Source organism: Bos grunniens, chromosome 7 (genome assembly GCF_055505025.1).
Source record: "Bos grunniens cultivar Pamir isolate PY7600 chromosome 7, Bosgru_T2T1.0, whole genome shotgun sequence".
Lineage (NCBI taxonomy): Eukaryota > Metazoa > Chordata > Mammalia > Artiodactyla > Bovidae > Bos > Bos grunniens.
Genome location: NC_141171.1, coordinates 79149060 through 79164133, shown reverse-complemented (window position 1 = coordinate 79164133; position 15074 = coordinate 79149060).

The window sequence follows — 15074 nt, the reverse complement described above, 5'->3', positions numbered from 1 at the left end:
TCGCACAAGCTAGCTTGGCTCTTGTTAAATTCATTACATTGTTTGAAACTTAAAATGCAAATTGTCCTACCACTGGCTATCTGAAAATAAAATTACTGATGATATCAACTTCTAAATAAGTATAACATCTGTGATGTTTAATATGTTTCAGGGCATATTTAGAATTGAAGATAAAGGGGTTCTATTTCTCAAAAAATAAAAGTTAAAAGAATTTTAAAGGACAAAAACATCCATTCTACCATCTTAAAACAAAGCAATATGGCATCTAAAATATTTACACTGCATACAAAACTAAAACTTTGTCACATGCAAATTCTATTTACCAACCATTGTTCTTCAGTATTTCGTGAAAGGAGGTCTGTACTTAACAAGACTAATAATATGTCAAAACAACAGTGTGGGAAGTGAGGGCAGTAGGGAGAACCTCAAAACAAACCCGCCTGATCAGAGGAGGCATTTGCTTCATGTGACAGGGAAAATTAAATCTTCATGCCTACATAAGTGTCTAAGAATAAGCCCAAGTTGAAGGTAGCATTAATCTCAATCACTGTTTATTTGTGAGTATTTAGACATATTACATGCAGGGTATGTTTCCATTATTGTTGTTTTGAATGAAACACGCAGCATTTCATTGTGAGGAAACCAGGGAAATAATTTTCTCAGTTGCAGAACTCTGGTAACAAAGCGAAAAAAAACTACAAAACTCAGCTCACTTTATAGCTTGTGTGCTTAGCACTGTCTTTATTTCAAGGGGGTGAAGAAAGGTACTCAAGAACAAACCATTCCCTCACAAGTTATTAATAATAGAATTTTCATAACTTATTATACATTTGATGTTTAAAAAAATGATCACATATGGATCATTAAGATGTGTCTGAAAAGAATTTCAGCAAAAAAGTGGTTAACATTCATCATAGCCTTTCAAAACCAAATTGAATTCTACTTTATCTGAAAACTTTCCAATGCAATATTACTTTTTCTTACATATACAGTCTGCAACTTACCTAGGGCACTATTTATCATTTGGACAACTTAGGTACACACACACACACCACACACTCACACACCAAAAAAAAAAAAAAAAATCACCTTGAGACAAATAAGAAATTCTCTCCTGTGAAACTCAAAACTGTATTAAAATGATAAGTAGGAAGTCTTCACATTTTATTCATTAACTTATGCAGACAAGTATGATGTACACAAACCAAAAAAAAAAAAGGTTCCAACATGCTATTGGTCATAATAATCATCTTTGCTTCCTCCATTCCACAGAGTTTGTTCATTTTTACAAAGACAATATAAGCTGTGATGGAAAGACTAGTACCCAGAGGAGCCTTCCAACTATCCACACTGGTAGCCTAGCCCACCTGGGACCCCCAACAGGTATGGGTCAGGATTTAAGGATTCAAAATAATTATTGCAAAGGAAATGCTTGAATGAATAATTTCTCTTTGGTATTCAATTCAGATGCCATAGTGAAGCAGAGAGAAAGGAAGCAGAATTTAGGGGTTTAAAAGGTATCAATAACACGGTACTAATAAAATTCAAGTTTGTCAATTGTTTCGTGGGCATAGTACATAGATGCTAAAAGAGTCATTTCAAGGTAAAGTCCAGAGATCATACTTCCAGGTACCACAGTCAAACGAGTGTTATGTGCTACCTGCTATAAATATTCACACTTCAGAATTCTGGGTCCCACACTACAGACAAAAAGCCAGAAGGAAATCTATTTCCAGAGTTAACATGAATATTTAAGGCATGTTTTGTATACAGAGATTGGGGCAAGGAATGTGGTCAGGAGAAGAATCATGTATCTTTAGACCCTGCTCTAGATTTTTGGTCAAATCCAAGAATGTATTCAATTTACTTTTTGAGAGATAAGGTCTTACAGGAAATAAAAAGAGACTTTCCTAGGGATTTCTCTTACAAGCAGCAAAAATTAAAATGAAAGGTCAGGGACTTCCCTGGTGGTCCGGTGTTTAAGGATCCGTCTGCCAACGGAGGGGACGTGAATTCAATTCCTTGTCTTGGAAGATCCCACATGCTGTGGGACAACTAAGCCCACGCAATGCAACTCCTGAAGCCTGTGTGCCTAGAAATCCAGGCTTCAACATAAGAGAAGCCACCACAATGAGAAGCCAGAGTACTACAAGTAGAGAGCAGCCCCTCCTCTCCACAACTAGAGAAAGCCCTGGCACAGCAACAAAGACCCAGCACAATAGAAAATAAATACGTAAATTTATTTTAACAAAAGGAAGGTCAAAATATTAATAGCTTCTGCTCTGAAACCACCACTTTCCCATCTTGGAGGCAGACTTAATATTAAGAGTAGTCAAGAGCTAGGGCTTTGGATGTAAAGCTCTAGTCTGGTTGTGAGTCCAGGCATCACCACAGCTAAGTAAGTGGCCTTAGGAAAAATCGCCCTTCCCTGAGCCTCAGGATCTAAACTCTTTAATGAATAAACTGACAATAGCCTGATGATTATGACTGTTGGAGGTTTAAGCGACAGGACCTCTCCATCTAGTTTAGCACACTGCCTGAGTTCTATGGGTCACATCAATTCCTGGGTATAATGCACATTTGTATCAAATGTCCTTGGAAAAGGAAAGATCTCTCCTTTCAATATGTATATTCTAGGATCTTTGAGAAATGCTCTATATTGAACACTGTGCTGTATATCCGAATATGGTTTCCTATTCTCATTTGTTGGGCAACTGTTCTCATTTGTGAGTGCCTATTTCACACTATACTTAAATATTTGAAGCAAAACTCCTGCTGTTTGGAGAAGACACACTGGCTCAATGTGACTTCAGCCTATGTTAAGTCTTCATCAAAAAAAGGAGATGAGGAAGGTTCAATTCATTTGAAGGACATATACTAAATTAACCTTAAAAATGCATTCCAATATACAGTAGGTACAGACAAATACTGTTTGGATTCCACTTATATGAGGGACCTAGGATAGTCAAACTCACAGGGTCACAAAGTACATTTGTAGATGCCAGGGGCCAGGGAGCGGGGGTGGGGTGGGGTGAAGGGGTAGAGAGGAGGATGGGGAATTCGTGTTTAATGGGGACAGAGTTCTAGTTTAGGAAAGTAAAAAATTCAGGAGATGGATGATGGTAAGTGTTGCACAACAATGTGAATGTACTTAATGCCACTGAACTGCACAGTTAAATATAGCTAAAATAGTTTGTTTTATATTATGTGACTTTTACCACAATGAAAAAATTATTTTTTAAAAAAGGAGGTGATGACATTTAATGGTGGTTTGTGATGATTTCCAGGTACAATTCCAAGTGCCAAGGGAAAAAACATCTTTTTAAAGATCCTCTGAGAGTTTGTCTTTGTTCATGCCTTGAGATCCTTTTTCCACTTTCCTCTTCCCTATTCTGGGTGCTAGGAAATGGAACTCTAGAGTTGGCTTCACCTGCCCTGTGGAAGCCTGCTGGGTTCAGCCAGTGAGAAGCGAGAACAAGTGTTTGGAGGCCAAGAGAAAGGGAAGTCCAGGGTATTGCTTCCGCAACTTATCTTCCCACCCACTCTGCTTCCTGGGAGTCTTCAGGTTCCTGAAGTGGCTGTGTCCATCTCCAGCCACACTTCTGTTCATTCTCCTTCAAAGTTCCCACTGAAAAACAGGCTCTGGTCAACACAGTGGTCCTTGCTTATCCCTTCAGGCCTGGGGTGGCAATGGTTGCCCCACAGCTGCCATTCCCTGGGTGCCTCATCACTCCTTACTGATCCCTTTAACTGTGCCTAGACCTTCATACTTAGTTACTTTATTAACTAACCTGTCTCCGGTGGAACCTTTAGAGTGAGCCATCTGTTTCCAATTGGGTCCCTGCCTGAGATAATTACTTTAAAAAGCATGACAACAAAATTCTGTAGAGCAATTATCCTTCAATTAAAAAATAAATAAATTTAGAAAAATAAAAAAGAGAATGAGAGTGAGTGGTTATGTTTTGGCGATTACACATATAGGGAAGTCAGAGAAGGTTTCACAGATAAAATGACAATTAAGACTTGTAGGAACTGATGGAGTGAGCCATGAAACTACCAGAGAGAAGTTTTGTACTTATAGTGAATAGCAAGTTTGAGAGGGGAAGCCTATTCAGAATCTTCAAGGTAGGAAAGGAGGCTGGTATGCCTGGAACAGTCAAAAGCCCTAAGCATGTAGGGTGGCATTACGTGGGCCAGGATGAGATCAGCCAGGTAATGAATTCTACAGAGAGAAGATAGAATGGCTTAGGAAAGAACTGCAGAGGGGAAGAGGGTGAGCCTGCAATCAGCAGAGGACAATGAAAAGGAGAAACCGGGGCAACACAAAGAGAACATGAGGGAGTGATATCCAAAAAATCACCTGAAATAAGTATAAGAGGCATAGCATTTTCCAAAAAGGGTTATACATTCACTTTGGCCTGAACAACTTTTCTCTTTGGAAGAAATTTCACACACACACACACACACACACACACACACACCCCCATACCCAGCTAGCATTTATGCGGGAGGTTGACTTACTGCACCTGCTGCTGCTGCCGCTAAGTCGCTTCAGTCGTGTCCAACTCTGTGCGACCCCAGAGACGGCAGCCCACCAGGCTCCCCCGTCCCTGGGATTCTCCAGGCAAGAATACTGGAGTGGGTTGCCATTTCCTTCTCCAATGCATGAAAGTGAAAAGTGAAAGTGAAGTTGCTCAGTTGTGTCTGACTCGTAGGGAGCACCCACCAGGCTCCTCCATCCAGGGGATTTTCCAGGCAAGAGTACTGGAGTGGGGTGCCATTGCCTTCTCCGTACTGCACCTGAGATTTAGACAAATCCTATTTAGAGAGTGGCCTGCAAACCAGTGTGGTTTTACTAGGTTGGGAAATGGTAGTAACAACCTGTTTGTACATTTTTCCCTGAGAAAAGAATTGAAAAGAATCATATTTGTTAATCCTCCTACAAGGATTTCTGTAGTTATTAACCCTTCTCAGAAACAGCATCAGCTATTCTCAAGAAAGAGGGAATCAGAATCTACAGAAACACTCCAGTCATCTGTACCTACTTGTTTGACATGAACAAGAATGTGAGCCCTTAGTAGGTGGGTGCCTGGGTGCTGCAGGAAGCACTGGGACTGACTATACCCGAACTGTGTGGTCAGCAGTGCTCTGCTGTGGTCTACACATGCACCACAGTGACGGATGCCGTATCTGCCAAGAGCTGGGTCAGGTACATATACATCACTCAGGTGAGGCTACTCTTCTCCAGAGAGTTCATTTCTACATGAGTACAACTCGTGAAATAAATACATGAGGCAGGAAATAATTTTCATTTTAACTTCAACCCATTTAAAACTCATTCATCTTTTATTCTATGGCACCAAAAGGATGGACCAAAGAGGGGTATGGATCATAGTGGAATTTTCTTTTTGGAAGTTTTTTTTATGATAAATGTATCATTTCCTCCATACAGACACATCAATATGGGCAAGTAAAACTTTCAGTTAGCATAGCTGCTACTGTGAACAGCAATAACAGCCAGTATTTATTAAGTATTTAATATGGTCTACACACCGGGCTGAGTGTGTTACACAGACCTTCATTTATTCCTCTCAACAACACTGTGAGGACAACACTGCTACCCTTTATTTTACAAAGAGAGAAAGAGAAGTTCAGGGAGTTGATGTAACTCACCCAGGATAAGAGACCACCCATAAATGGTTGGGCTATGAACATTGGAGGGGCCTCCCAGGGGGCACAGTGGTAAAAAATCTGCCTGCCAATGCAGGAGATGCGAGAGGCGCAAGTTTGATCCCTGGGTTCGGAAGATCCCTTGCAGTAAGAAGAGCCAACTTACTCCAATATTTCCTTGCCTGGAAAATCTCATGGACAGAGGAGCCTGGCAGGCTACAGTCCATAAGGGTTGGAAAGAGTCAGGCTCAACTGAGTGACTGAGTACATACAAACATGAGCAAAGGAAGGCTGACACCGGCGGCTACGAAATATAACATGACTATTACTTGCTCATGTTTAATGATGGATGTTTACCATGAAGCATAACCTTGACATGGGTTTTATTTCCATGTTTTCCTTTCCCCAACCACTATCACCCCATTTTAGAGATGAGAGAACTGAAGTATAAAGAATTGAGATGGATTGCCCTGACTCAGGCTGCCAAGGAGGGAAGAGATCTGCAATTTATACCTAAGTCTTCTGACTTCAAAGAAAGCACTATATTCCACTGCACAGACACTTCCATGCTCAAGTTTAATTTAATGCTATTATTAAACACAGGCAGCCTTTTCAAATATCCATGCACGTTTATAGCACACTTAACTACGGTCAAGTCCTTGTGCTAACTGCTACAATTGAATGCAAAGAAGTTCCGTCTATCAGTAATCTTAAAAGGAAGCTAGGCAAACAAAGCACAAAGGTTCATGAAAAATTTCAAGTTTGATTCTATTCAACATAACTTTTAAAACATATTCAGAACATGTCAGAAGCGAGGATGTGATTATGTCAATGGAGGAGAGAATTCACAGGGTGAAGACATCCCTGGGGACTTGTCCAGCTGCAAGTTTCCGGAATGAAGCTAATGCCAACCTTAAATGAGGAGACTTTCAAAAAGTGAAAAAGGAAAAAAAAAAGAATATATGAACAGAATATGGAGAAAGATGTGTGGACAACTTTACCAAAGACAGCTGGCGAATGCAGAGGGTACTTAGTGCAAACCACAGAGTCCAAATTCCAGGCAGAGTTTGGACTGTATTCTGTAAATGAAGACGTTTGACCTCAAGCACAACATGATACAAAACACTGCCTGGAGACGACAAATTTTCTACATGAGATAATTACCAACAATCCAAACTTCTACACAGAAAGTAAATAAAGCTATAGCGCACATGAGAGTGGATGTGAGATTGTTGGGAACACCTATCTGGGCTCCCCCCGTCGGCGTGTTTAGGCTCACAACAAAAACAGGCAGATTGATTTTCCCTGATTAAGGCTGCTTCAGTCTGGTCTGATGAGTAAATACCCAAAGCAGCCACATGCTTAGCTGCCCTCCCTCTGCAATTACTACCTTTTTTTTTCCCTACACTTCAAATTTGCAGGTCTAAATTTGTAATTCTTCACTTGTCAGAGTAAGCAAACCTATCAGTCACTTGATCTTGTAATTCCCCCCCACCCCGCCCTTCTAAGAGGGACATTCAGTCCCTCATTTTTCATTTATTCAAGTATGTTTACTGAATACCTAGTACAAAGCTCCAGGCCAGGTAGGCTTTGCAGATGCAAAAATAAAATATCATCTCAGTCTTCAAAGTGCTCTTCTGTGCCCGAGGTACAGAGAAGAGGGGGCAGTCAGGATATGCTGGCCAAATGCTATAAATAGTCCTACATACAGGGCGTTATGTGATCACACATTGGAAAGCCTTAATGCTGCCTGATGCCTCCGAGCATGCCTTCCAGAGCAAGGCATTTTTAAACTGAGGTGTGAGGGGATGGAATGAACTGGGAGATTGGGATTGACATATATACGCTACTATGCATGAAAGAGATAACTAATGAGAACTTACTCTAGCACAGGGAACTCTACTCAGTGCTCTGTGGTGACCTGAGTAGAAAGGAAATTCAAAAAACAGGGGCTATGTGTATACGTATGGCTGGTTCAGTGTGCTGTACAGTAGAAACTAACACCACATTGCAAAGCAGTTATATCCCAGTAACATTTTTTTAAAGAAGCATGTATGAATAACTAGCTTCCTTCTGTCAATAGGTATTAAAAAGATTTGCAAACATGAAAACAATGCCACTCTTCTCACTAAATTTTTTAATTAAAAACTTGTTTAAATTTTAAAAAACTATAAATAAATAAACTGAGATGTGAGGAATAAGGAGCTATTCTTCAGGGGGCCAAGGAGGGAAAAGACACTCCTAGCAGAGGCTGAAGAATGTCCACATGCTTAGGAATCAGGGTAAGTGTCATAGTCGTCCAGAAGGGAGTTTAGGATAGGAGAAGGATCGAGAGGGCCTTGGTAGTGCAGTGTTTGAATCTGACTTGGTGACTGCATTTGTGGGAGCGTAGCGGGAGACCTAAGGAGTGAATGAACAGCAACTGAATAAAAGTCACGTACATCTCAAAGTTAATTACAAAGATAATCTAATTTTATCTTGGTGATGCCATCCAGCCTTCTCATCCTTTGTTGTTTCCTTTTTTCCTGCCTTCAATTTTCCTAGCATCAGGGTCTTTTCTGACTCAATGGACAAGAGTTTGTGTGGACTGTGGGAGATGGTAAAGGACAGGGAAGCCTGGCGTGCTGCAGTCCATGGGGTCACAAAGAACTGGACACGACTGAGCGACTGAACAACAACAAAAATTTTATCCAGTGAACCTATCTACAGTCTTAAGTAACTGGAGACACCATGATTGGTCAGAATTTGTAGGTAACTTGCTGATTCTCCCCAAAAGTATCCCTTTGTCTTCTCCCAGGACTGAGTCAATGATGTCAGCTAAAGAATCATCATTAAACCCCCATAGATATTAACTCTTTGACAACTTCCCAGCCAAGCGTTTGGCCGAGACAGTCATCCACGTGGCCACAGTTTGAAAGGGAAGGGATGATGAGAAAGGTTTGGTCTTGCCCACTGGAGGAATTTTAGGAAAAACCAGGTAATGTTTTTGGTTAATCTTGAAAGTGAAAGTGAAGTCGCTCAGTCATGTCCCACTCTCTGCGACCCCATGGACTGTAGCCCACCAGGCTCCTCCGTCCATGGGATTTTCCAGGTAAGAATACTGGAGTGGGTTGCCATTTCCTTCTCCAGGGGATCTTCCCAACCCAGGGATTGATCCCGGGTCTCCCATAATGTAGGAAGATGCTTTACCATCTGAGCCAATGCTTTGCTGCTGCTGCTGCTGCTAAGTCGCTTCAGTCGTGTCCGACTCTGTGCGACCCTATAGACGGCAGCCCACCAGGCTCCCCTGTCCCTGGGATTCTCCAGGCAAGAACACTGGAGTGGGTTGCCATTTCCTTCTCCAATGCATGAAAGTGAAAAGTGAAAGTGAAGTAGTATCCGATTCTTCATGACCCCATGGACTACAGCCTACCAGGCTTCTCCGCCCATGGGATTTTCCAGGCAAGAGTACTGGAGTGGGGTGCCATTGCCTTCTCCAGAGCCAATGCTTTACCATCTGGTTAATCTTAACCCATCCTAAACACATGTCTAAATTGATCATGCGGCTGTGAGGACAAATTACCTTTGGTAATACTGAGAAATATCCACTCCCTGACTCTGAATCCTGGTGTCCTACACCTCCAGAAGAATTATCAGAGAGGAATGACCTAATACTGAGAATAAGCAATGTGGGTATTTAATGATCAGTAATAAAGTGGTAACAGAAAATAATGGACACCAGATATGAATGCCACCTCTATACTCGCTGTTCTATGTGTTATGTAAAGCATATTAGATTCTGGCAGAAAGTTTATATGGAGCTGAAAATTTGTATGGAGGTATGTTTTAAATAACTTTTCTTACAGGTGACCCAAGTTAACTAGACACATAATTGGGACTTAAAAAATTAAAACTATAGTAAACCTCCCTTTAAAGAACATCATCACAAGCTTAATTTTGCCCAAAGCTCTTAACAATATTATGAGGCAGAAAGGACAAAGATTTTCATGTCCAGCCTACCTGAACAGACAGATAATGGATAGAACTTTCCAAGGACAGGTTATAAAATTGGCAGAGGTGAAATAAGTGTCAGTGACCAGGAAACCAAATATCAGGGGACTTACTCTCAGCTCCAATATGAAGGCTGAAAAAACAGAGAATCTGATTCAGTCTTTTCTATGTGAAAGTGTGTTTGCATTTGGTGTGTGCATGTTAGAACAAAACTTTGTAAACATAATCTTTCCTGTGGCCATGGAATTAATACTTAACAGTAATAATAATGGAACAGCAATAGCTTTAATTTGCTATTTGAATGACCACTTATAAAATGTTTCACTATTCATTATCTAACTTGAACTTCCTTTCGATATTATGAAACTGGTAGATGATAAAGCAATATTCAGAAATTTTATTCAGGATTTTGCAGGAAGCAAATGGCAGAGAGAGTTAGAAATTCTGGTAGTTCAATTTGTAGCCCAATGATAGCAACAAAAGCTCAAGAACATTTCCAAATTCTCCCAAACTGTTAGAATATATCCCTCCCTTGAACAGTATTTATATATGTCTGGATGTATAACCACTCTTCGTTTTTTAATCACCAGCATGATTATTTGCACATCTTACTTGTCTGACTATCTCCAGTACCGCCACAGTAAAGAAACCACTGTCATGCTCAGCATAACGAATTCAGGTATTGTGTTCACCAAACCTCTGTTTAACTTACTTTAACTTGTCATGTAGGTCTCTTGGAAAGGATAATTAATGCTCATTGGTATCTGTGTCTTTTCTTCTTTGTGATCACTCAGCCAGATTACATTCTCTGCCTCTCTTTAAGTTCATGTCAGAGATCCAGCCAATGGAGCCCAGGTAGAAATGAGGCCCCCAATGCTGAGCAGACCAATTAAGGAAAATCTCCCATTTATAATCCTCCCTCTTTTTTCTCAGTGACTCACCAAACAGAGAAGACCCCAAAAGATTGGAGCCACAATACAGAAGGGGCCTGGGACCTTGAATGCCACCTGTGATGGGCAGAGTTCATCTCCTCCCATCCCTTCTCCACTTCCTGCTCCCACCAACCTACAATGGACTGTGTGATGTAGGTGAAAAATAAACTCTTATGATGTTAAGCCACTGAAATTTGGAAGTTACTTGTTATAGCTGTTAGCCTACCCAGACTAATATAACTCTTCATTATAAGAAGTTAATATCTACAAAGAACTAATATCTTTAGACTCCAAAAGAGCACACATTGTAAAGAGATTTTAATCAGCTATTTAAAATTACTGATTCTGAGAATGCATTTGGGGGGAAACCCACAATGCTGCCCTTTCAAATAAAAACATAATCATAATTTTTATGATCAATCACAATTCCTATCATAGAAATCTTTAGGTCTTGATAGATAAAATTCAATGAAGCACAGACTGTAATATAAGACTGGTATCAGATATCTGGGGCACACTAATAAGCAAAGTATAAATGGACAAATCTAATTTAAGTCAACCCTGCTGAGTCATTCGAGATATCTATCTACCCAAAATGAACATAATCCATTAGCATCAAAATAACAAAATCTCCCCACCCCCCGTAAATACAGAAGGGTCTAGTTCTGCTCATGACTTTTATCAGCATGACATGTGGCTAATATTCATTTATCAAACAGTATGGGTATTGTTTTGTGCTCAAATAATTATCAGTTAATGAAGCTTTAAAAAAGAGTCTCTCACATCTAGATTGAATTATTCTTTCTATGGTGCTTACCCTCATATTCCTAAATACTGAAAATGTTCCCATAGTAAATGAGGTCAGCTTGTGTAAGCTCAGAAGCAATAGGATATTTTAGCCTTGAAGCATAATAGGAAGAATATTAGAGCACATTCATTCAATTAAAAAATGGAGTAAAATATTCCATATGTGGCTACATGCCTTTAACATTTCTAGTAAAGATACATCATAGAAATACATATGATCTCTAAGCAACTTTTATAATAAAATTTGAAGTCCCAACAATTCCATTTGATGGAAGAGAAAAAAAAATTCAGAGTCTGAGAGCTGAAGTGTCTCACCTGGAGCCACACAGGAATCTACCCCTGGATGGAGAAAGACATCTTCCAGATCTCATTTTGGTGGCTGCTGGTTCCCATGCCTTTTTATTCCCATCCTGACCCTTTCACTACTGAGATGAGAGAGGTTCTTATCTTAAGCTGGAATATTTGCCAGGTAGTATGCATAGTCTTCTAGAGCTTCCCAGGTAGTGCGGTAGTAAAGAATTCACCTGCCAATGCCAGAGACATGGGTTCGATTCCTGGGTTGAGAAGATTCTCTGGAGTAGGAAATGGCAACCCACTCCAGCATTCGTGCCTGGGAAATCCCATGGACAGAGGAGCTTGGCAGGCTACAGAGTTGGACACAACTGAGCATGTATGCATGACTAGTTTTCTAATTTGGAAAAAAAGGTTTACTTTCTCTAGCACTTTCAATGCAATCACACTAGTACCCTAAACAAAGGGCCCTGGATGCACAATTGCAGAGAGTGCCTGGAAGTTCTCAGTAGGTGAAAGGCTAGGATATGAGCATCCATTTACAGAGGATTTGGGTACCATACCACTGTCTCAGCTTTCTTTCCCTCCAGGTCTCCAGAGGACTTGACTATGGAGGCTGTGTCTACTGAAACCTTCAACACAGCTTTGTTTTGTTTTCTTATAGATACAGTAAAATAATCCAGAGACAAAAGATTTGCTGGGAGGCAACAGTGATGGGAATGAATGAAACAGCCAAATCTTCCCTGTGATGCTGGAGTTGGAGATATCATCAGGAGCATAGCCTGTGGTTACCATAATCAGAAATCCCCATGAAAAAGCTGATTTAAAAGAACTTCCAAGTTGCTGGTGAAAGTGCCAAAACCCAATACAGTGGCATGTAACAGATGGAAAAGAAAAAGTCCAGAAAGTTCACAAATGACTGATCTTTTTTTCCTCCATTTTATGATCCTCAAGATTTCTCTTTCCAGAATTTCTTTTTCTTTTTTTTTAAGTCATGCACAGATCCAGTAACCTTTCACTGCAACTAAGAGGTGAATGTATTCACATTGACAAGGGCAACAGGAAAGTTTAATTTGGTTAGTTTAGTCACTCAGTCATGTCCTGTCCAACTCTTTGTGACCCCATGGACTGAAGCACACCAGCCTTCCCTGCTAAGTCACTTCAGTCGTGTCTGACTCTGTGCGAACCCACAAATGGCAGCCCACCAGGCTCCCCCGTCCCTGGGATCCTCCAAGCAAGAACACTGGAGTGGGTTGCCATTTCCTTCTCCGATGAATGAAAGTGAAGTTATTCAGTCGTGTCTGACTCCTAGCGAGCCCATGGACTGCAACCTACCAAGCTCCTCTGTCCATGGGATTTGTCAGAGTACTGGAGTGGGTTGCTATTGCCTTCTCTATCACCAACTCCCTGCCTGCTCAAACTCATGTCCATCTAGTTGGTGATACCATCCAACTATCTCATCCTCTGTCATCCCCTTCTCCTCTCACCTTCAATCTTTCCCAGCATCAGGGTCTTTTCCAATGAGTCAGTTCTTCACATCAGGTGGCCAAAATACTGGAGTTTCAGCTTCAGCACCAGTCCTTCCAATGAATATTCAGGGCTGATTTCCTTTAGGATTGACTGGTTGGATCTCCTTGCAGTCCAAGGGACTCTCAAGAGTCTTCTCCAACACCACAGTTCAAAAGCATCAATTCTTCGGCACTCAGCTTTCTTTACAGTCCAACTCTCACATCCATATATAACTACTCGAAAAACCATAGCTTTGACTAGACAGACCTTTGTTGGCAAAGTGATGTCTCTGCTTTTTAATATGCTATTTAGGTTGGTCATAGCTTTTCTTCCAAGGAGCAAGCATCTTTTAATTTCATGGCTGCAGTCACCATCTGCAGTGATTTTGGAGCCCCCCAAAATAAAGTATCTCACTGTTCCTATGGTTTCCCCATCTATTCGCCATGAGGTGATGGGACCGGATGCCCTGATCTTCGTTTTCTGAATGTTGAGCTTTAAGCCAACTTTTTCACTTTCCTCTTTCACTTTCATCAAGAGGTTCTTTAGATCTTCTTTGCTTTCTGCCATAAGGGTGGTGTCATCTGCATATCTGAGGTTATTGATATTTCTCCCAGCAATCTTGATTCCAGCTTGTGCTTCATTCAGTCCAGCATTTCTCATGATGTATTCTGCATAGAAGTTAAACAAGCAGGGTGACAATACACAGCCTTGATGTACTCCTTTCCCAATTTGGAACCAGTCTGTTGTTCCAGGTTCAGTTCTAACTGTTGCTTCTTGACCTGCATACAGATTTCTCAGGAGGCAGCTCAGGTGGTCTGGTGTTCCCAATTCTTGAAGAATTATCCACAGTTTATTGTGATCCACACAGTCAGAGGCTTTGGCATATCACTAAAGCAGAAGTAGATGTTTTTATGGAATTCTCTTGCTTTTTCGATAATCCATTGGATGTTGGCATGATCTCTGGTTCCTCTGGCTTTTCTAAGTCCAGCTTGAACATCTGGAATTTCACAGTTCATATACTGGTTAAGACTGGCTTGGAGAATTTTGAGCATTATTTGCTAGCCTGTGAGATGAGTGCAATTGTGCGGTAGTTTGAACATTCTTTGGCATTGCCGGTTCTTTGGGATGGGAATGAAAACTGACCTTTTCCAGTCCTGTGACCACTGCTGAGTTTTCCAAATTTGCTGGCATATTGAGTGTAGGACTTTCACAGCATCATCTTTTAGGATTTGAAATAGCTCAACTGGAATTCCATCACCTCCACTAGCTTTGTTCATAGTGATACTTCCAAAGGCCCACTTGACTTCACACTCCAGGATGTCTGGCTCTAGGTGAGGGATCATAGCATCGTGGTTATCTGGGTCATGAAGATCTTTTTTTGTATTGTTCTTCTTTGTATTCTTGCCCAACTCTTCTTAATATCTTTAGCTTCTGTTAGGTCCATACCATTTCTGTTCTTTATTGTGCCCATCTTTGCATGAAATGTTCCCTTGCTTTGGTATCTCTAATTTTCTTGAAGAGATCTCTAGTCTTTCCCATTCTGTTGTTGTCCTCTGTTTCTTTGCATTGATTGCTGAGGAAGGCTTTCTTATCTCCCTTTGCTATTTTTTGGAACTCTGCATTCAAATGGGTATATCTTTCCTTTTCTCCTTGCTTTTAGCTTCTCTTCTTTGCTCAGCTAACCACTGATTAAATGGTTACTATATTTTGCAAATCAAATGAGCATGCCTCTTCCTTGAAGCTCCCCACTAATGCGTATTCCAAGACAAGTCAAGAGCTTCCTATCACATTGCACCTAATTCAATTAACATACACACTCAGCCAGCAATAGATAACAATGCTTTAGTTATTTTAAAAATCACATCTGTCAACAGA